Here is a 22,074-nt window from a genome sequence, read left to right on the forward strand (position 1 = left end):
GAACTAAAATCTCATAGACCTTTTGAAGAAGCTGGGTTTCTCAGTGATTCATTCATTCATTCAATCATATTTATTGAGTGCTTACTCTGTGCAGAGCACTGTACTGAGCGCTTGGAAAATACAATTCAGCAATAAATGATGAAGCAGATCCCTTACTGTATCTTCAAACATGGCAGAATTGACTTGTTTGAAGAGAATATCACATTACCCGACACTGCAAGTTCTCTGTGGGCAGAGAACGGGTCCATGAACTGGCTCATATTGTACGCTTTCAAATTCTTAGGAGAGTGCTCTGCACACAGGAAGTGGTCAAGAAATACCACTGTTTCACTGACTAGGGAGAAATCATGGCTGTCAGAGACTGCTAATGCCCAGATATCCCTTTCTTCTTCGCATGCTGCTGCTCCCTACAGAGAGCCATCTGACACAGAAACAAAATCTCTGTTCTCCACTCGAGGGAAAAAAAAGGGTCTGTCTAGTAAGAAACGGGGTGGGAGGACAGATATAATTTGACTGCCAAGCAGGAGGCCTGCTAATAATAATCATAATAATTATGGTATTTGTTAAGCTCTTACTATGTGCCAGGCACTGTACGATGCACTGGGGGGGGGGATTAAAGCAAATCACATTGGACAAGATCCCTGTCCCATATTGGGATCTCAGTGTCAATCTGCATTTTACCAATGAGGCACAGACAAGTGAAGTGACTTCTCGAAGTCCTGCATCAGACGAATGCCATGACCCTGGGGTTGTTCTCCTCAAGGGGATAGCGGAGGCGGCGAGGAGATGAATCACACTGCATTCCTTCCTACTGTGGGTTATCGGGATGACCGGGGGAACATGTCCGGTTGCCTTTCCTTGGTCAAGTCCACAAGACAAAGTTCCCCCTCATGCCGTTAGAAGGCATGCCCTAGCGGATAGAGCCCAGGCCTGGGTTGTCAGAAAGTCCTGGGTTCTAATCCCAGCTCTGCTGTGTGTCCTTGAGCAAGTCACCTCACTTCTCTGGGCCTCAGTTCCCTCATCTGTAGAATGGGGAATGAGACCGTGAGCCCCATGTGGGACAAGGACAATGCCCAACCCGATTTCCTTGTATTCACTCTACTGCTTAGTACAGTACCTGGCACGTAGTAAGCGCTTAACAAATACCTTAATCATCACAAGTGACGGAGCCGGGATCAGAACCCATGACCTCTGACTCCCAGGCCCGTGCTCCATCCAGTACGTCATGCTGAAAACTCGGCTTGTCTCCAGTGCTGATCGTTTCCCTTCCCTGCTAGCAAACTGGGGGAGTGGGGCGGGCAGAGGGATTCCATCCAAGCCAAAGGGAGCAGAGGAAGGGTTGGTCCAGGAGTCCCTATGGAGACTGTGTGGGGGAGGAGGGTGTGTTGTTTCATCTAGCCCTGGGGATAGCTTTTGAGATGACAGGAGTTCTTGAAGAAGTAGTGTGGCCTAGTGGAAAGCACACAGGCCCGGGAGTCAGAGGACCTGCATTCTAATTCCGGGTCAGCCACTTCCCAGCTGTGTGTCCTGGGTAAAGTCACAACTTCGCTGGGCTTCAGTTCCCTTATCCTAAAAAGGGAGATTCAGGATTCAATTCCTGTTCTCCCTCCTACTTGGACCGGGAGCCTCTTGGAGCATCTGATTATCCTCTATCTTTCCCAGCACTTGGTATGGTGCTTGGCATTTAGTAAGCCCTTAACAAATATCACAATTATTATTATTATTATTATTATGCAACTCCCATGGGGCACATAAAGCCAATGAATAGCCGAAACCTATTATAACCCAGTCTAAGTTCACACTTTGACATTGTCAGGCACTTTGAAAGGAGCATTAATTATATCCAATCACCGAGGCACAATATTGTCAATTGTTGTCTACAATGACTATATGGAGCAACAGAGGGAAAAATTACGTTCCTCCCGAAGTGCCTAATTTATTTCTAGGGTATCAACTTAGAATTTGGGAGAATTTAAATCAATGGGAATGGGCATTAGTTTCTTTATTTGTTCTCTTCCAATGACACACTTGATACGAAATAGGCCCTTGATACTTGTTATTGAAATAAAATGTCCTCACTCTGAATTGGACTCCCTCAGGCACTCGTATCAAGTCGATGCACAAGACATGATGACTTCAATGGACTATCCCAATTCCCTTTTTGAAGTTCGGGTTTTTGCTGTTGAAATCCAAATTTTCATAATAATCTCCATGAAACGAAGGGCTGGACTTAGATCATCTAGATATGCTTGGATGTTCTAGGTTCATTAATCTTTCAAAGCCTCAAGGCAGCTCCCTAAAGAGGTAAACTTTTTCTTAGAGGGTTCATCCTAAGTAACGTTTGGGAAATAATCAATCAATTGTATTTTTTGAGCACTTACTGTATGTAGAGCACTCTGTACTAAGTGCTGGGGAGAGTACAATATAACAAAACAGCAGACACATTCCCGCCCACAGTGAGCTTACAGTCTAGAGGGAGAGACCGACATTAATATAATAGATAAATAAAGCTAATGGATATGTGGAAGATAAAACAGAACTGTGAAGATCTGAAACTTTAAAACCTTAACCGCACCAAAATCATTCATTTCAAAGCCTAAATCAATATTATAAAAATTCCCCATGGGTACAAAATCCAAAGCTCCTAATGCAACCAACTCTCAAGTATTCAGTAGCAGATGATCCATGAACGATTATTCAGGCCTTCTGCTTTTCTGATGTTTTCTTGTCTCACCAGCATTTTGGTCATATTATTTCTCATTAGCACCTCCAGCAGAGTGTGAAAGAGGGAGCAGGAAAGAAGGATGTTGGATGTTCTGATGGATTTGGCGTAGGTGATGTTTGAAAGCAATTGGTTATCTAGGGATTTTGCATTTCATCATGGGTAAATGAAAGGAGGCTGAAAATTTCAAAAATATTTGCCAGCATATACAGGATCCGAAACACTCTTTGAACTTTCCCCCATTGAAAAAAATGAACTTAAAGGACAAAGGTTATGTCAAATTTACCAGCCTCCAAGCTAAAAGTAACATCTTCTCAGTCTCAACCTTTACATTTTCATGTGCTGATGATGTTGTCGAGTTTACATATTAAGAAATGCATCACTTGATGTCTTCTAAGAAATTCATGCAAACATGGGGCTGCCATTGAACATATGAAGGCTAAAATGTTTAATCCAAAAACTACCCTCTAAGTCTTGCTAAACTCTGGTTATTCAGATTCGGAGTGAGACACTACATCTGAACAGCTGCCACACTGGCTCAAGAGCTTGTCCTGTCCCACCTTGACCCCTGCATCAGCGGCTTCCCTGCCTCCTGCCTCTCCTTTCTTCAGTCCATACTTCACTCGGCTGCCCAGATGGTTTTTCTAAAGTATTATTCTGTGCACATCCCCCAGATCCTCACGTGTCTCCAGTAGTTGTCCATCCGTTTCCACATCAAGCAGAAACTCCTCACAATCGGCTTTAAAGACGCTTGTTCAGCTCTCTCCCCCTCCTGCCTAACTTTGCTCCCCGATCCAGAACGCACACTTTGCTACTCCACTATCTACCTGCTCACTGCCCCTCACTCTCACCTCAACTACCGCCAACCCCTTCCTCTTGCATGGAACTCTCTCCCCCTACATAGCCAACGGACCAGCATTCTCCTCATTCTGAAGCCCCGACTAATACTGTGCCATACTAGCACTCAGTACATTTCTCTACATACAGTAAGCACTTAATAAACACGACTGAACAAATGACTAAAATCATACCTTCTCCGGAAAGACTTTGGAACGTGTCTACCGACTCTGGCATGTTGTACTCTCCCAAGAGCTTAGTTCAGCGCTTGTGCATACAGTAAGCAGTCAATGAATATGATTTATTGATTGATTCCCCATGTTCTCATCCCTACTGTTTCACCGATTCTCTTAATCCCACTCCTTGAACACTTAAGTGCAATTACCTCACCCAATCCTACAGCACTTTGTACTTATTCTTTCATTCGTTCAATCGTATTTATTGAGCGCTTACTGTATGCGGAGTGCTGTACTAAGCGCTGGGGAAGTATAATTTCACAACAGAGACAATCCCTGCCCACAACGAGCTCACAGTCTAGATGGGTCTTATCCTTATACTCAGTTGTCCTCCTTACTTGTAATTTATTTCAATGTATTTATACATATAAATGTAAATAAATTATATATATGATAAATTTATTTATATATAATAAATATATAAATTTATTTTTAATTTTTCAATGTCTTTCTCCCCACTATGCCTCTTGAGGGCAGGCATCTTGTCTTCCAACTTTATTGCACTTTTCTGAGCACTTTAGAGCAGTGTTCTGAACCAAGTAGGCACTCAATTAATAGCACTGATTTGTTGACTGATTGCAAATCTTTTTTTCTGATATTTGTTAACATGAAGCAATGCCTCGGCTTAAGAAGAGAGACAGTCCTTTTGAAGAAATTCATTGTTCAAGTGTGCAAGAACATTCCTCACGGCACCAAAATGAAAGGGAATTCAAGGACTGGGAACTTTAGGTCTGGGACCAAACTTATTCTGTATCAGCCAGCTACCACCACATCGAGCCATCTGGAGTTGATCTGAGAATAATATGCCCAAAACATCTTAAAGTGTTGGGGAAAATATCATCGACTCCGTCTTGTGCAAGATCCTTGGAATGATCTGGGGAGGACCGACTAGTGTCCTATTAATTCATACTAACATATCTCACGCGAAGCGTTGACTATCAAACACCAGCTTCTCTTACCTTGGATCCGTGGCAACAATTATGACTCCAGGACCCCGAAGCAAGCACTGTCCATCCAGTTAAGTCGAGCAGATGCCTACAAAGAAAAGAGTAAAAGTATTTTAAACAAGTCCTCAAATCTAATTTTTCAAATAGCAAAGTATTCGTCTACTTCTTGGCAATTTGGGGTCTAGGGTTGACTCCACTTGGAAGGGGAAAATGACAAAAATAATGTGGCTTTTGGAAACGATATACTATCAGAGAGAAACAGAGAGGCCCAACAGGCAGAAGTGGAGTAAGGATCTTACACCAGCTTCCTGTAATGGACCTATCCAAAATGGCTTTTGTTATTTTAATGCAGACACATGAATAATCCACATGTAAAGAAAAAGTCATTCTTGTTTCTGAAATTTAGGGCCGCTGCTGCAGGTGATGATTATCTTAACCAGCCTTGCCTTGCTTTAGGGTACTGAGGGAAACAATTCAATCTTTGCCGTTATCTCTTCTGGGTGTTGACGATGACAGATGGTAGGCTTCATTTTTCCCAAAAAAAATGCTAATAGGATATATATTTTTCGGGTGATAAAAACTATATGTCTCCCACAGTGGAAAAGTAAATTCAGAACTATCGGGAAAACCTGAATATTCAGGAGGTGATTTTGTTCCACTTCTTATTTAAAAAATAATGTAGGTTTACCCAGCAGTAACCCCCAAAGACATGAAATGAATATTGTAGGAAAATGTAAATTGGGGAGGATCCTTAGAAGATAGATCCTTGCTGAATTACCATACCAATCCTAATGACAAGCAAGTTGAAATAAAGCCTCCCATGCTGAGCCTCCTCCTTCAAACCCATTTTTTATGGAAACAGATGTATGTTTTTTAAAAAAATAAAAAAAGATGCTTCACTATCAGCAGGATAGGAACGATGAGGAGTACAAAGTGTTTGTCGGGGAGGAGATGGACATATCGTTCAATGGTCAGTAATGGACAAGATGACATGCTCTCTTAGGCCTGGCCGACTTTTCTCTGGTTTGATCAGATCGATCAACTGACGGTTTTTATTAAACATTGAACGTGTGCAGGGCACTGTATTAAGCACTTGGGAAAATATAATACAATGAATTGTATTTTTTGAGTACTTACTGTGTGCAGAGCACTGTGCTAAGTCCTTGGGAGAGTACGCTATATCAATATGACAGACTTGATAGACACATTCCCAGCCCACAATGAGCTTACAGCCTAAAGGCGGAGACGTACATGAATATAAATAAAAAATGGATGTGGACATGAGTGCTATGGGGCTGAGAGGGCGATGAAGAAAGGAAGCCAACAGGGATGACGGAAGGGAGTGGGAGGAGAGGAAATGAAGGCTCAATTATGGCGATGAGCCTTCAATAAGGCTTTCAAGAGGGGGAGAATAATTGTCTTTCTGATGTGAAGAGGGGAGGGTGTTCTAGGTCTTGCTCTTCATATCCGACAGACAATTGCAATTACCACAAAGTTGATGGACACGATCAACGCCCTTAAAGAATCTGCAGTTTGGTGGAGGCCGTTTCCACCTTCTCACCTTATTTCAATGATTCTCCATGACCCTTTTAGCTATCAGCTTTAAGGCCATTCAAATACTTGTCAGCTGTGTGACTTTGGGCAAGTCACTTAACTTCTCTGTGCCTCAGTTACCTCATCTGTAAAATGGGGATTAAGACTGTGAGCCCCATGTGGGACAACTTGATTCCCTTGTGTCTATCCCAGCGCTTAGAACAGTGCTCTGCACATAGTAAGAGCTTAACAAATACTAACATATATATATGCCCCTCCTACTTCTCATCACCCCCTCCCGCCTTCTCTCTTCATTCATTCATTCAGTAATATTTATTGAGCGCTTACTATGTGCAGAGCACTGTACTAAGCGCTTGGAATGAACAAGTTGGCAACAGATGAGACAGTCCCTGCCCTTTGACGGGCTTACAGTCTAATCGGGGGAGACAGACAGACAAGAACAATGGCAATAAATAGAGTCGAGGGGAAGAACATCTCGTAAAAACAATGGCAACTAAATAGAATCGAGGCGATGTACATTTCATTAACAAAATAAATAGTGTAACAAAAATATATACAGTTGAGCAGACGAGTACAGTGCTGAGGGGATGCGAAGTTAGAGGGGGAGGAGCAGAGGGAAATGGGGGGGGAAAGAGGGTTAAGCTGCGGAGAGGTGAAGGGGGGGGCGTTAGAGGGAGTAGAGGGAGAAGGGGAGCTCAGTCTGGGAAGGCCTCTTGGAGGAGGTGAGTTTTAATTCCTTGTTCCCCTTCCTCTGATCCTCTCAGCCTATCTCTGCCTCTCGAACAGCAACAAACTACTTTTTCATGTGCCCTTCCTCTTCTCCTGAAACCATGGTCAAGTTCCTAAATGACCCTCCAACTGTCCACCAGAGAAGAGTCCCTCTAATGCCAGAGCATCTCACTGTTACTCACTGACTCCACAGAGAGCAAACCAGATGGAAGCAAAAAGGGGAGGACCCTGAGAAGACAGAGGGAGAGAAGAAAAGGAGGTGTGGCAGGGGAAAAGAGAATGAGGGCAGAAACGTAAGCATGGGAGAGAGGAAGAAGCAGGCTGAGAATGGGGTGAGAGGAATAAAGGGAGGAAAAATGTTAAGAAGAGAGGAGGAGGGAAAGAGTGGGGAAGAAAAGGAACAAGGGAGAGGTACAACTGAGTGAGGAGAAGCACTCATCTGCTTCATCCACTACATCCAACCCTTGGTGGAGACCCAGCACACAATGGGCAAATTTGTTCTGGGCCTGTGCTCTCCCTTCTGCTTTCCCTAGAATAACAGCACTGTTGGAACGGGATAAACCATCCTGTCTTGGACTATATATCTTAAGTGGGGAAGAGGGGAGGTACACCCGCTCTCCCCTATCTCCAATTTTTCTATTTATGGAGGGACACTCACGGCAACATGACCACATGTGATCCCTTTCCTTTGACTAAAATACCCACCCACCTTCTTTAGGATTTGGGGGAGAGGGAGGCGGGGAATGAACACATTCCCAGAGCAAAAACAAAAGATCCATATTATGGAAGTGGAATTAGAATTCCTGGGATCCATATTCATTCATTCATTCATTCATTCAATAGTATTTATTGAGCACTTACTATGTTCAGAGCACTGTACTAAGTGCTTAGAATGTACAGTTTGGCAACAGATAGAGACAATCCTTGCCCAATGACGGGCTCACAGTCTAATATCCATTGCTTCCACTGCAGGAGGGAACCCCAGGCCTATGGCGGTGACTAGATATGGGAGTTGGAGAAGGAGAAGCAGCAATGAGGTTGCAGAAGAGCGGAGAACAAATTAAAGGGGTTCTCTGATAATTTTATATCATCGAAAGAGTGAGCTGTCACAGTCAAGAAAGCCTAAATCCCAGAAGGGAGAGTAAGGCAGTCCATGTGGAACTGTGGGTTATACTGTCACACCTAAGCAGAAGGGACAGTTGAATTCCTCATGATCTTGTACACACAGACTGGGACATCTACACCAAAGGGTCTCTTTTCCCCTGAAAACTCCTCATCCTTCACTCCGATTCTCTGACGGGGAAAAATAAAGAGCACTAATTGCTCTTATCTCCAAAGGCCCAACCATGCTCATTGCAAACCTTGACCTCCCATGTCGGTTTCACAAGGCAGTGTGGGCACGCCTAGGTACTCTGGTTTGGGCTTAATACAAAATTAATGTTTTACAGAATTACAAAACCTATCAAAATGAAAAATAAGAAAAATAACTCATTACTACTATATTGGCATGGATAGATGCCAGTTAATTATATTGGACACAGTCTCTGTTGCACTTGGGGTTTGCAGTCCAAATAGGAGGGAGAACTGGTATTGAATCCCCAAATTAGAGTTGAGGAAAGTGAGGCACAGAGAAGCTAAGTGACTTGCCCAAGGTCACATAGCCCTGGGAAACATTAAAACTCATTCTCAATAAAAGGCAGTAACCCCAATCTAGCAACTTTCCCCAGGGCTGCTTTACTTTTTACTCCTTACAGTTTACTTTTCTTAGTGCTACTCTAGTCCCTGAGCTCCTCTCTAGACCATAAGCTCCCTGTGGGCTTGGGATGAATCTACCAAATGGCGGTGTGGATAGAGCACAGCCTTGGGAGTCAGCAGGTCGTGTGTTCTAATTCTGGCACCACCACTTGTCTGCTGTATGGTTTGGGCCAAGTCACTTCACTTCTCTGGGCCTCCGTTACCCCACCTGTAAAATGGGATTTAAAACTGTGAGCGTCAAGAGGAACAGGGACTGTGTCTGAGCCAATTTGCTTGTAAGCACCCCAGTGCTTACTACAGTGCTTGGCAAATAGTCAATTCTTTTATTATTAATTTGTCAATTTAATTTGTGTCTATTCCAGCACTTAGAACAGGGCTTGATGCATAGTAAGCACTTAATACAATACAATAATACCCATTATAACAATCATATAGTGCCCACTTAGAAATTCAAGTTTAGTTTCTCTATGAAGGAGTCATTTATTTTATTTCTTTTTTCCTGTCAAAAACCAAAGGGGCCTGAAGAACAGAGAGTTTGGTTAAAAAAAACAAGAACAAACCTGATGAAAAACACAATTAAATCTCCTGTACCTATGGTGACATAGGTACGTTCGGTGCTCTACACCCAGGAAACACTCAATCAATACCACTGATTGACTGATTTTGGTGTCGGTGCCGTCTCGGAGCCAGAGTAGTTTAAATGCACCAGCTACTTCATAGAAAAAGTCATTATCAACATTTTTTTTTTCTTTTCTTCTCATAAAGTGATTAAGTGCTGGAGAGCGTGAGAGGATTTTTTGGCAACAACTCCACACCAGTTAATGGCTGCCTGCAGCTCACACAGGCCTCATGCACTCTTATCCACTTGTTTCATTTCCACAGAATGTGTTTCAAAGACAGTGTTAGTTATAAAGCAAAGCGATACATTAATTAAGTTTCTAATGAGATTTTATGCCACCATAGGTACAGGAGATTTAATTGTGTTTTTAATCAGGGGTGGTTTTTTTTTAACCAAACTCTCTCTTCTTCAGGCCCCTTTGGTTTTTGACAGGAAAAAAGAAATAAAATAAATGACTCCTTCACAGAGAAACTAAACTTGAATTTCTAAGTGGGCAATATATGATTGTTATAATGAGTATTATTGTACTGTATTAAGTGCTTACAATGCGTCAAGCCCTGTTCTACGTGCTTGAATAGACCGAAATTAATAAGGACAGAAACAGTCAGTCCCTGCCCCACATCGGGCTCACAGTTGGAGGGAAAGAATCACTGAATCCCCACATTACAGATGAGGAAACTGAGGAACAGAGAAGTTAAGTGACTCACCCAAGGTCACACAGAAGGGAATCAGTCAATCACTCTATTAATAATAATAATGTTGGTAGTTGTTAAGCGCTTACTATGTGCAGAGCACTGTTCTAAGCGCTGGGGTAGATACAGGGTAATCAGGTTGTCCCACGTGAGGCTCACAATTAATCCCCATTTTACAGATGATAACTGAGGCACAGAGAAGTTAAGTGACTTGCCCACAGTCACACAGCTAACAAGTGGCAGAGCCGGAATTCAAACCCAAGACCTGTGACGCCCGAGCCCAGGCTCTTTCCACTGAGCCACACTGCTTCTCTGTGCTTACAGTGTGCCACGCACCGTATTCAATGTTTGGGAGAGTACAACTGAGTTCCCTGCCCACAGTGAGCTGACAGTCTTGAGGCAACTGGCAGAGCTTGAATCCGAACCCTGGTTAATCGCTTTGGTATTTCTTAAGTGTTTACTTTGTGCCAGGCACCGTACTAAATGCTGGAGTGGATACAAGCAAATCGGGTTGGACCTGGTTCTCTGCCACTCAGGTCCGTGCTGTCTCCACCAGGCCATGCTGTTCCGTTGGCTCCTCCTGTAACCTTCAAGGGAATCCCAGGTTGTTGTTTTCTGTTCCAGTTTTTACAGTGTTTGTTACCCTCTTCCAATGAGCCAGGCACTGTACTGAGCACTGGGGTAGATGCAAGATAACAGGGTTAGAGTCGCTGTCCCACACAGGTCAAGCCAACTTAATCCCCATTTTGCAGATGAAGTAACCGAGGCACCGAGAAGTGAACTGACTAGCCCAAGGTCACGCAGCACAGAAATGGCAGCATCAGAACCGCTGACTCCCAGGCCCGTGCTCTTTTCCACTAGGCCAGGCTGGTTCTCAGAGGTTGCCTGTGTCAGATCTAAACGGAGGTCTTGGAACAATCCTTCAATCCCGTTTCTGATGTAATGGCCTCCTGTGACCTGATATATAGTAGTCAGAGATCAATGGCGTCAGACTCAGTGGTATTCATGGAACGCCTCCCGGGGGAACAAGTAACTAGGACCCCCAAGGCACGTATGAATCAATGGGCAGACAACAGGTATTAATCGACAAAAATACCCAAGTAAAAATGGGAAAACAGATAAAAAAATTGCCAAATGACTGAATAAATAGGTATAATGAACAGGTAAAACTTACGGGTGCAGAAATAGCAGGAGGAGGAAGTATGAGTGAAGAGGGAGGAGGATTAAATAGAAATCTGCTAATTTTTTTTTGCTTTACAATCACGTGCTTTAAAAATAAAATCCACTAGTAATACCCCCCCAGCTAGAAGCAAGGAGAGTCAGCATAGTAATGGTACTCACATAGCCTGTAATAGGATCAGTTCCATGGTATGAAAAATGACCATTAAGGTTTGGGAACTAGGGACTGCAGCTGTTCATGTTGGTAAAGAGGATGAAAGAAAATACTTTCAGCTTCATCAGTGGCAGGAAGAGGAATGATGATGCAGGAGATGTGTTTACAGATTCCGGATTACATTATTCGTGTTCCAGAGACCAGCCTGAAGTGATGGTGGGCTCTGGGGGCTTGAACAGCAGACCCTAATTAGGATCAGATTCCCCATCATATCAGTGGCAGGACCGTTTTCGATCACACCGTCGTGAAATACAAATGTAACGAGGGTGCCCATGTGGAAACGCTAATTTACTTGAGGTCCACTATGGAATATGATTAAAAGAAACCCATTTTTAGAAAGAAACCTCACTGACTGTGAACGGTAGCCTTTGAATTTGCTGATCCGACACTCTCCCACTGGATATTATCTATCTCCAATTTAAAAGCAATAATGAAAGGGGAACACTAATGTTTTGTATTTACTTGGAGAATTAGGGATTATGCGGGCATTATCGCTAAGGCACAAGGAAGATATTACCAATGTTTGGATATAGCAGTTGAGGTAAAAAGAGAAAAAATACAGTTATACAACCAATCAGGGATAGCCCTAGAGTAAAAGTTGACTTCAAAAACCATGCTCTCTATACTAAAAGACACCGTCTTTGTTTAGTGATGCAGAATTGCAAAGGTGAAAAAGAAGACAGCGAAGCAACCTAGGAAGTTTTCAGACTAAGTCCTTCTAGTTCATTTCTTATCATTCAGTTACCTGCTAACACTTTTGAGATATCTTATTTTTTATGTCTGACACCTACTCTCTTTATCTACTTGTACACGAGGCCTTAGCAACATAAAAGGGAACACAGTGTCAAATTGGGTCTGAAAAATTGTCCAATATTCTGTCTCTGACAAAGGAGCCCAAATATGCTCTGCAGAAAAGGGAAGCAGTGTGGCCTAGTGGAAAGGACACAGGCCTGGGAGTCAGAGGAATTGGGTTTGAATCCTGATTCTTGCCAATTGCTTGCTGTATAATGTTGGGCAAGTCACTTAACTTCTCTGTGCTTCAGTTTCCTCAGCTGTCAAATGGGGATTAAATATCTATTCTCCCTCCTACTCAGACTGTGAGCCCCATGCAGGAGAGGGACTGCGTCTGATTTAATTAACGTGTACCTATAGCAGCACATAGAACAGTATTTGACTCACAGTAAGTGCTTAACAAATGCCACGTATAAGAAAAAAAAAGGTTGACAGATTTCCTGGTTTTCCAATGCCACTGCTTGACAATATCACCTACTATCCCTCAAATTCCCCTTCAGTAGTTTATTTTGGATCTCTAGGTGAAGGATTTATGCTATGTTTATGCTTATTCTGCCTCCACCAACAGATTACAAATTCACTGAAGGTAAACTCCAAGTTTTATTTTTTCCTATTTACATACTGGGGGGAGTGGGAAGGAGGTGCCTATGTGATTGAGTTCCTGAATAATTATAATGATGACTGACTAGTGTAAATGGATAACATGCCAAAACAAAGTCAGATTAAATTCAACATTGAGAAAAACAAGGCAATGAAAAATAGCAGAACCAGGTATAATGGCATTGGTACTGATGGGTTCTAAATTGTTGTGACTTTCAAGAAACCAAGTTTGCTGTGTTGGGGGAAAATTCAACCAACGCATCCATTCAATCCATGGGGAAAACCCAAAATGGTCTCTGGTAACACTAGTTTTGTTTTCAAGAGACAAAGGACAACCGGAAGGCAAAAGACTTCTAATTTGCATCAAGGAGTTGATACCTTTAATTGTAACTATGTCTGTATTGTTCAAATTGCCAATCACCAACATCACAACTCTTCTTTATTTTTCCTAAAGGAAATTTTGTCCAAGTGCACTAAAAATTTGCATTCTGTGAATGATTTTCGGGGTACACTGAGTAATGGTGTCTTTTAGGGAAGACAGCACTTCATCACACTTGGTAATGTGAATGCAAAAGTGCTTCATGGAATGTGCTTTATTTGCAAGTAAAACACTTTAATGCCTCTTCTATGGAGCCTGAAACTAAGCAAATTCCAATTCACTATTTAGAAAGTGTTTTTTTGAGTATTACAAATATAGCTGCACACAATATAAAAAAAAATACCCAAAGAGGAGGGACAGATATAAACATGAACAAAGCTTATCACTGGATGCGAGAGAGTAAAAAACTCAATTTCCTTGCCAGGAGTGATTAAAAAGTTTAAACGAATGCAGATGGCAAAGCAATCGGAAATAACCCAAGGATATAAAATAATGATTTGTCAAGACTCGGCCAATTAGACATCCCTATTTATTTAACGAATGGCTTTGTGAGTACACTAGCTAAGTGAGCTAAAAATTGAGGGATGGTCAATCTTTTTATAGACACTTGCTGATGACCGATGTTTGACTGGAAGGGAGGTGGAGGGAAACTGAGGAGGGTGAGAAGGAGGAGGAAGCATAGAGAGTGTAGTTACTCCAAAGATGACTGTTTTTAGAGGGCCATGGGTGTCAGAGAGGTAGGGGTAAGTGAAATGATGGGAAGGAAAAGGTTGAAGGCAAGGATGAAGGGAGAGGAAGGGACAAATGTGTCCGCTCGGTCCTGACTCAAATGATGACGAGGGCTCCTCAATCAATGGCATTTATTGGGCGCTCACTGTATGCAGCACATTGAACTAGGCACTTCGGAGAGTACAGTGGAGTGGATAAACTTGATTCCCGCCCACAAGACCTAACGGTCTAGTGGGGGAGACAGACGTATCTACCACTTCTTTCGTATTGTTCTCTCCCAAGTGCTTAATACAGTGCTCTGCACACAGTAAGCACTCAATGAGTACTCTTGAGGATGATAGACATTAAAATAAATTACAGATAAAGGAAATGGCAGAAAAAGGATATGTGCCTAGGTGTTGTGGGGGTGGGGGAGTATTAAGGATGCAAAGTGTGTTAGAGTGATGTGGGTGGGGTGCTAGGGAGAGGACCCTGAAGAGGGGAGCTGATTACAGTGTGGACGATGAGCACATTCGCATCCTAGCTAGGAGAGTTGCCAATTGCTGAAAATGAGTTTTTCCAACAATATGAAATATAAATTATTGACTTTCAAACTTTTTCACTGACGTAACTTACACAACCTAAGGCGGTAATTGGTCATCAGTTGCACCATCTAATTGGCCCATAGTAGGGCACTCTTGAGGTCCTTTCCTTATGCTCTGCCATTTCCCCCACCTATCATTTATCTTAACATCTGTCTCTCCCTCCAAACTGCCAGCTTCTTGTGGGCAGGGAACGGGTGTCTACCAACTCTGTTGTGCTGCACTCCCCCAAGTACTTAGTACTCTGCACACATTAACTGCTCAACAAATACTACTGATGGGTGGTTGAGGGTCCAGGAAATAGAATCGAGCCCAGTTGAACAGGCAAACCCAGGCACAGGGAGAAGGAAGGACTATGGGGGCAAGGAGAATTGGTCATGAAGCCCCATTTCTCTCTCTTCCCCCTGCCCGCCTTCTTTTGCTACAGAGTTGTCAAGGGACAGCTCCCACCCTTTCCCCAGTTCAAATGACCCCAGGTCAGGAGGAAAGGAACTAAGGAGGAGATGGAGGAGGGAGAAGGAAAGTGAAAAGGAGAATGAGGGAAGGGCTTGAAAGACAAGGGGGGGGGGGGCGGGAGGAGGAAAAGTGGAAGGGGAATAAGAGGAAAAGGGAAGGTTAGAGGGAACTAAATATCCAGAGAGAGGGGAGGACGGGGGAGACTGGAAAAAGGAGACTGTTCCTCCTCCCAGAGAACTGCATTTGGGCAGCAGGTGTATCATTTAATAAAGGGTTGTGGGGCTGGGGGCAGGGAAAGGGTGGAGGAGCCATGATGCCGTGAGGTGGAGAGGATGGGGTTGGCCAGTTACAAATCAAACGGGGCTAGAACCCAGCCACTCAGGCTCAGGTCCCTGACTACTTGCTGTGGACTTTCATTTACTCATTCATTCACTCATTAAGGCATATTTATTGAGCACTTCCCGCATGCAGAGTACTGTACTAAGCACTTGGGAGAGTTCACTACAATAAGCAGACACATTCCCTACCCACAACTAGCTTGCAGTCTAGAAGATTTTCCCATTCTCTCCCTCTCCACAACTGTCCGAGGTTTGTAATATCCCCGAAAGAAGACACCAGTGAGCCCTGCTGTGCTCTGAATAGTGGGCCCCCAGGACCAATGTATAGATCATATGGATTGTGAGATGCAGGCAGGCAAGTTATGGAAACCATTTAGTGGGATCTATGGGAATAATCGCAGTTAAGCATTCCTGCAGCTCTTAACAAGTATGTCAAAATGAAGCCATACATTTTTAAAGGATGTCAGTAATATAGCATAATATGAACACTGAAAATTTACAGGCATAATAAAGTTGAGCATAAACTAATCCCATTAAAATTTATATTTATTCCTTTTACCTATTGTATCATGTTATTATTTGCTTCAACGATCAAACATCAGAATACTGCAGACAAATACTGCATATATTTCAAGCAGCTTGAAAATTTAGAGTAGTTTGTCAGAATCTGAAATATTATGCACATCTTAACAAAGGTAAATACGAAAGGTAATAAATATCCTGCAGTGTACACGTTATTTATTCTATTTTGCTACCTTATCAGCTTTTCTGGGTTTCTCTTATTTCAGTCTCTGGTGAGCAATTTTTTTTTTTGTCTTGCATTCTTTCCTGCCTTTCCTTATTTTTTTTCCTCACATCATCTCTTCAGCCTTGACATTATTTCTAAATCGTTCTCCAACCCCTCTGCCTCATTCTTGGTCTCTCTTTTTTGTAGGGTAGCCTTTCTTTATAGCTGTGACCGTCAGCTACTCTGTGACCCAAACTCTTGGATACATTGGATACATTGGATACAAAGGTCACTTTAAATCAAATTGAGGGCTTACTTTGAGCAGAACACTGTACTAAGCGTTTGGGAGAGTACAATACAACAGAGTTGACAGATACATTCCCCTCCCATAATGAGCATACAGTCTAGTGGGGGAGATGGATATTCATATAAATAAGTTTTCCTAGTTTTTCTTTCCTTTTGAAAACCATACCCACAGCAGTGACACAGTAACTAGAAATCTCAGGATAACACCCACCACAAATGAAAAATCTCCTGATTTTAGTCATTATAGAACTCGTCAAGAAAGACAACCAATAAATGAAAAGCCTCATTAAAAGAAATATATAATTTGGGCACGTTCCTGGTGATTAGTACTTTAAGGGGTAGGACAGTGCTAAAATAACAACTAATTGTGGTATTTGTTAAGCGCTTACTATGGCCCAGGCACTGTACTACATGCTGGGATGGATATAAGCAAATCAGGTAACAGAGTTCCTGTCCCATGTAAGGCTTACGGTCATTTTACAGATGAGGTCACTGAGGCATAGAGAAGTGAAGCGACCTGCCCAAGGTCACACAGCAGAGGAGTGTTGGAGCCAGGATTAGAATCCATGACCTTCTGACTCCCAGACTCTACCCACTTAGGCCATGCTAATGACTGAATAGGGACTAAAACAAACTAACCAATTACCCATCCCACATTTTGGTTGACTAAAACGGTGAATTTAGAGTTTTAGGGAAAAGATAAGACATATTTCAATTTCTTCTAGCAAACAGTCCTGGGGAAATGAACATAATTTCATTATACAAATAATCTAACCTAGCAGTGACAATGCCAGGAAAAGTAAGAGCAGCATTTTCACATGCAAAAGACAAAGAAATGGGCCTTCTAGCTATTCACAGTTAAAACAACCAGGTATTGTGAAAATTAAGAGGGAAGACACTCTTCTAGAAGGAAAACAAAGACTGGAAGCCCGAGACCGCCAGTTTACATTCCCCATCACAAAATTCATTCATTCGATTGTATTTATTGAGCGCTTACTGTGTGCAGAGCACTGTACTAAGTGCTTGGGAAAGCACACTATAACAATAAACAGACACATTCCCTGCCCACAATGAGCTTAAAGTCCAGAGACGAGTGTAGAGTCTAGAGATTTACTTGGATAAGTATCATCATCTCCTTCTTCATTGGTAAATGAAATGTAATTCTTGCCCCATAGGAGTTCCTTTTGCGTGAAAAATCTCTAAAAATGTTTATGGACACTTTTACGGAAAGACTTTGGTCCCCAATTTTTTTTCTTCATTCCAAGAATATTTTCAGAATTTTATTCTTGTCCGTTTTTTCCATTCCTGGCTCGCGTTCGACATTTCTTGAGAAATGATAAATGTCTTGGACATAATCTACAGGCATGTTTGGAAGAATTTTATTTGAACACATTAGTAATGGCTGCTCTGGAAGTGACTTCTAGACCAGTGAGTGCGGGGAAATGGCAGGATGGAAAGGCAGTTAATTGGATGAACTCAACTTTTAATAGTTTATTCTAATACACTAAATGCCATGAAACTGTAAAGCTTAAGGATTGATCGAAAATTAAAATGCAGCTTCTCTCTCACATACTGTCACTTGAGTTTGGTGGGGTCACCAGACACAGAAGAGGAAGGGAAAAAACCTAACTGGAAGTTACCATCATCATTTCACTTAATGCTTCTTTTTTTTTTTTTAATGGTATTTATTAAGCGCTGAGCACTGGGGTAGATACAAGATAATCAGATTGGACACACTTCATGTCCCAAATGGGGCTCACAGTCTTGAATAATAACAATAGGAACCTCATGAGGCACAGTGGAAGTGAAGTGACTTACCCAAGGTCACATAGCAGACAAGTGGAGGAGCTGGGATTAGAACTAAGATCCTCCTGACTCCTAGGCCCATGATCTATCCTCTAGAGCACACTGCTTCTCAGGTGCTCCTTGATCTGTTTACATCGGAGCAGAAGACCCTCAGACTCTGGTTTTAACGGCCCTGTTGACAGAGTATTGGAGATACCCTGTGTACAAAACCCAGTGGGAAACAGAGAGGTAGTTGAAAAAACCAAGGGAACTAGACAATCAGAGGACTGAACTTCAGCCTTTCCCTTTAGGAATGCAATACTCCAGTGAAGCATCTGATTCCTGATGGTCTCTGCAGGATTTGCCTTTATATCCCTGTGGAGAGCTCCTTTGCATGAGGAAAGAAGAGGATTCAAGCCCTGTGAATGTTTTTGAGAGGTCTGAGGGAGGATAAAATACAACTTCTCTGTAACGTGGCTCAGTGGAAAGAGCCCGGGCTCGGGAGTCAGAGGTCATGGGTTCGAATCCCAGCTCTGCCACTCGTCAGCTGTTTGACTGTGGGCAAGTCACTTAACTTCTCTGTGCCTCAGTTACCTCATCTGCAAAATGGGGACTGAAAGTGTGAGCCCCTCGTGGGACAACCTGATTACCCTGTATCTACCCCAGTGCTTAGAACAGTGCTCTGCGCATAGTAAGCGCTTAACAAATACCAACATTATTATTATTATTATTATTATTTGTAGTATACTCTATGTGGTTCATATGTCATTTGAAGAACTGAGGAAATCCCAGAATGGTAAGAAGAGTACTGGTAATGAAAAGAATAATGGTATTTATTTTGTGCTTAAGATATGCAAACACTGAGCTAAGCACTAGGGTAGACACAGTGAGATCAAACACATTCTTCAGAGCCTTAAAGGGAGGGAGAACCCCCTAAATCCCCATTTTAAAGATGAGGAAACTGTGGAAGAGATAAATTAGGTGACTTGCCGAGGGTCTCACAGCAGGCAAGGGGCAAAGCGGGGATTAGAACCCAGGTCCCCTAACTCCCAGACCCACGCTTTTTCCACTATGCCATGCTGCCTCTTGGGTGGGTTTATTCTGTTTGCACAGGAACAAACAAAAAAGCTAACCCTAGGCTTGCCCCCCCACCCCAATTCAAGTCCTAAAGCTTGCCAACTGTGATCTGTTCTATTCCTTTTTGAAATGGCATCTTCACAGAAGCAATAGTGAAATAAAGTATTCAATCCATCTCCATCCAGCCTTTAATTTAGTCCTTTTCACCAGTGATTACAATGGTAAATGGGGGCGGGGGGGGGGGCCCGAGACGGCGCAATTTCAACACTTAATCCTAAAACAAGACCGTTGGGTTCCTAAAGCCAAACTGCGTAAAACATATCTCCTACTCTGTCATGAATCGATTCACATTCTTCTGACCGTTTGCACCACAATAACACACAGAAAACTTCATTACTACATTCCAGTGACACCTCAGCTGGCGTGAACACTGGGGAGACAGTAGATTGCCTCAGCTAGGAGAGAAAAGATAAGTAGATTTATATCCTTTTTTGTTTTTTTCTGCAACTCTGCAAAAACACAAACAGAATTATATAGCCAATCATTAAAACCCCTTTATTTTATTACACGGGCCTAGATCAAGATAATTCCCTTTTAACACAACAGTGATGATGTTGCAGTACTTCTTGTAAGCAGTTCCCTCTCTAATGTTTCATTAGCTTTTTAAACTTCTCGCTTTGATCTAGAGTATTTTTTCTTTATTTCATTTGTAAAGCAAGTAAATGTAATAAGCTTCCTTTTGGAAAATCAGCCCGGTCTAAATCATGCATTCTTGATCCAATTTTAGGAGGAGAATTGTTAACATTTGTAGCCTCATGACTTGCAAATGAAAGAAAATAATAACGCTTAGCAAAAGACATTAGAAGAACACATTCGCCATGAATCATACTGCCCTTGAAGGTGCAGCTTAAAAAAGCAGAGAAATAGATTTGACACCACTTGGACTTACAGCTCGGACATGCTGCATTAAACTGTTCAAAATTAATTTAATCTGAGCATGGAGAATAATAGCCTCTCAGTTCAAGGCTTCTGATAGCAGTAATTTGCACTCGAAAGTACTTCCAAAGGGAAAGAATAAATGAAGGGCGACTCTCCAAAACTGAATGAGCAAATGTATTCACTAAATGAAAGCCTCTTGATCACCCTGTAAAAGATCATCCAGGAAAATGACACCTTCTCTATCATTCTCTTGGTTAGGAACTTCCTTGTGGAATCATTCTGTCCCTGTGGTGGTGGTGAGGGTGCTGGTGTGGCAGGGGGATAAGCAGGAGGGTGCCAAAGATTCCTTTGGGAATTCTCGAAGGGCCGGAAGGGACGGGCTGGTTTCACCTGCTACGTTAACTTAGCGGCCCCAAGCCAATTCTCCAAAAGATCAAGTGGCCAGCTGAGCAGCCCAAATTCCCTCTTTACGTACCTCTTGGGGAGAGTTTGGGATGTATATATTCAGCACCCGGCAGAAAACTTTTTATGTGAATCGTGCTACGTTCATTCATTCATTCAATCACATTTACTGAGCGCTTACTGTGCAGAGCACTGTACTAAGCTCTTGGAAAGTACAATTCAGCAACAGATAGAGACAATCCCTACCCAACTTTTTTATCCATTTTCAGGATTTCCCAAACCCCAGGGCTTATTCCTGCAAAACAGCTGAAACATTTAAGAAAATCAACCTTCTAAACGTAAATCTGAAGTACAAGCTCGGAAACTAGAGATCCAAAGAGACTTTAAAGATCGGTGCCAATATGTTTTCATCCATACTTTCCAGTGAGAAAAGGAGGCGGTGACAAAACTTTACCTTCTAGAGATGCTCGAATCTCACCGTTCGGGTGAGAACCAAGTTTTACACAGTGATAAGGATTTTTCAGATAGGTATATCTGCCATTTTGTTCCTCTGTTCGAGCTCCATTTTTGGTCCAGTGGAACGATCCAGGTATGGGAATCGGGAAGCTTGCGTCCTAGGCCCACTTCTGCTCCTAGCTGACTAACGTTGGAGAAGACCACATATGTAGTTGGAAGTGTCCAGCAGCAGTGTAGCTCAACGGAAAGAGCATGGGCTTAGGAGTCAAAGGTCATGGGTTCTAATCCCGTCTCCACCACCTGTCAGCTGTGTGACTTGGGGCAAGTCACTTAACTTCTCGGTGCCTCAGTTACCTCATCTGGAAAATGGGGATTAAGACTGTGAGGCTCACGTGGGACAACCTGATTACCCTGTATCTACCCCAGCGCTTAGAACAGTGCTCGGCACATAGTAAGAGTTTAACAAATACCAACATTATTATTATTTGCCCGCTTCCTCATTTGTTGCACTTTATACCCCTAGGAATTCTAACTGGCAGGGATGAGATCATTACAATAAATTGCTTCTGTGCAGACAAGGCCCCAGGACTGAGGCTCAAGCGTGTGTTTGTGATAGTGGACTCCGTCACCTCCTTAGGGACAGGGAATGTGTCTATCCACCCTGGTACGTCGAACTCTCCCAAGAGTTTAGTACAGTGCTCCGCACCCAGTAAGCACTCAATAAATATGATTGATTGATCATCATGTCTCCCTGCTCATTAAAGAGATTCTCAGCGTGACCTATTGGAAGAAGCCTGGCCCTGGGGGTCAGAGGTCCTAGTTTCTAATTCCAGCTCTGCCACTTGTCTGCTGTGTGACCATGGGTAACCCACTTAACTTCTTTGGGCCTCAGTTCCCTCAGTGGAAAAATGAGGATTCAATATCTATTCTTCCTCCTACTTTGTGAGCCCCATGGGGGATGTGATTACTGACATCCACCTCAACGTTCAGTGCAGTGTTTGGCATATCGTATGCACTTAAATA

At 42.7% G+C, this 22,074-nt stretch overlaps 1 long non-coding RNA gene across 1 annotated transcript in view; it reads right to left on the reverse strand.

The window, feature by feature from the left end:
* LOC120638478 overlaps window positions 1–22,074 on the reverse strand; it is a 492,540-nt gene that overhangs the window by 64,904 nt on the left and 405,562 nt on the right. Inside the window, exon 5 of the long non-coding RNA XR_005660150.1 lies at window positions 4,755–4,830. This is a non-coding gene — a long non-coding RNA (uncharacterized LOC120638478). The remainder of the gene's footprint in view (window positions 1–4,754; window positions 4,831–22,074) is intronic.

Source organism: Ornithorhynchus anatinus, chromosome 6 (assembly GCF_004115215.2).
Source record: "Ornithorhynchus anatinus isolate Pmale09 chromosome 6, mOrnAna1.pri.v4, whole genome shotgun sequence".
In the NCBI taxonomy this organism is placed as follows: Eukaryota; Metazoa; Chordata; class Mammalia; order Monotremata; family Ornithorhynchidae; genus Ornithorhynchus; species Ornithorhynchus anatinus.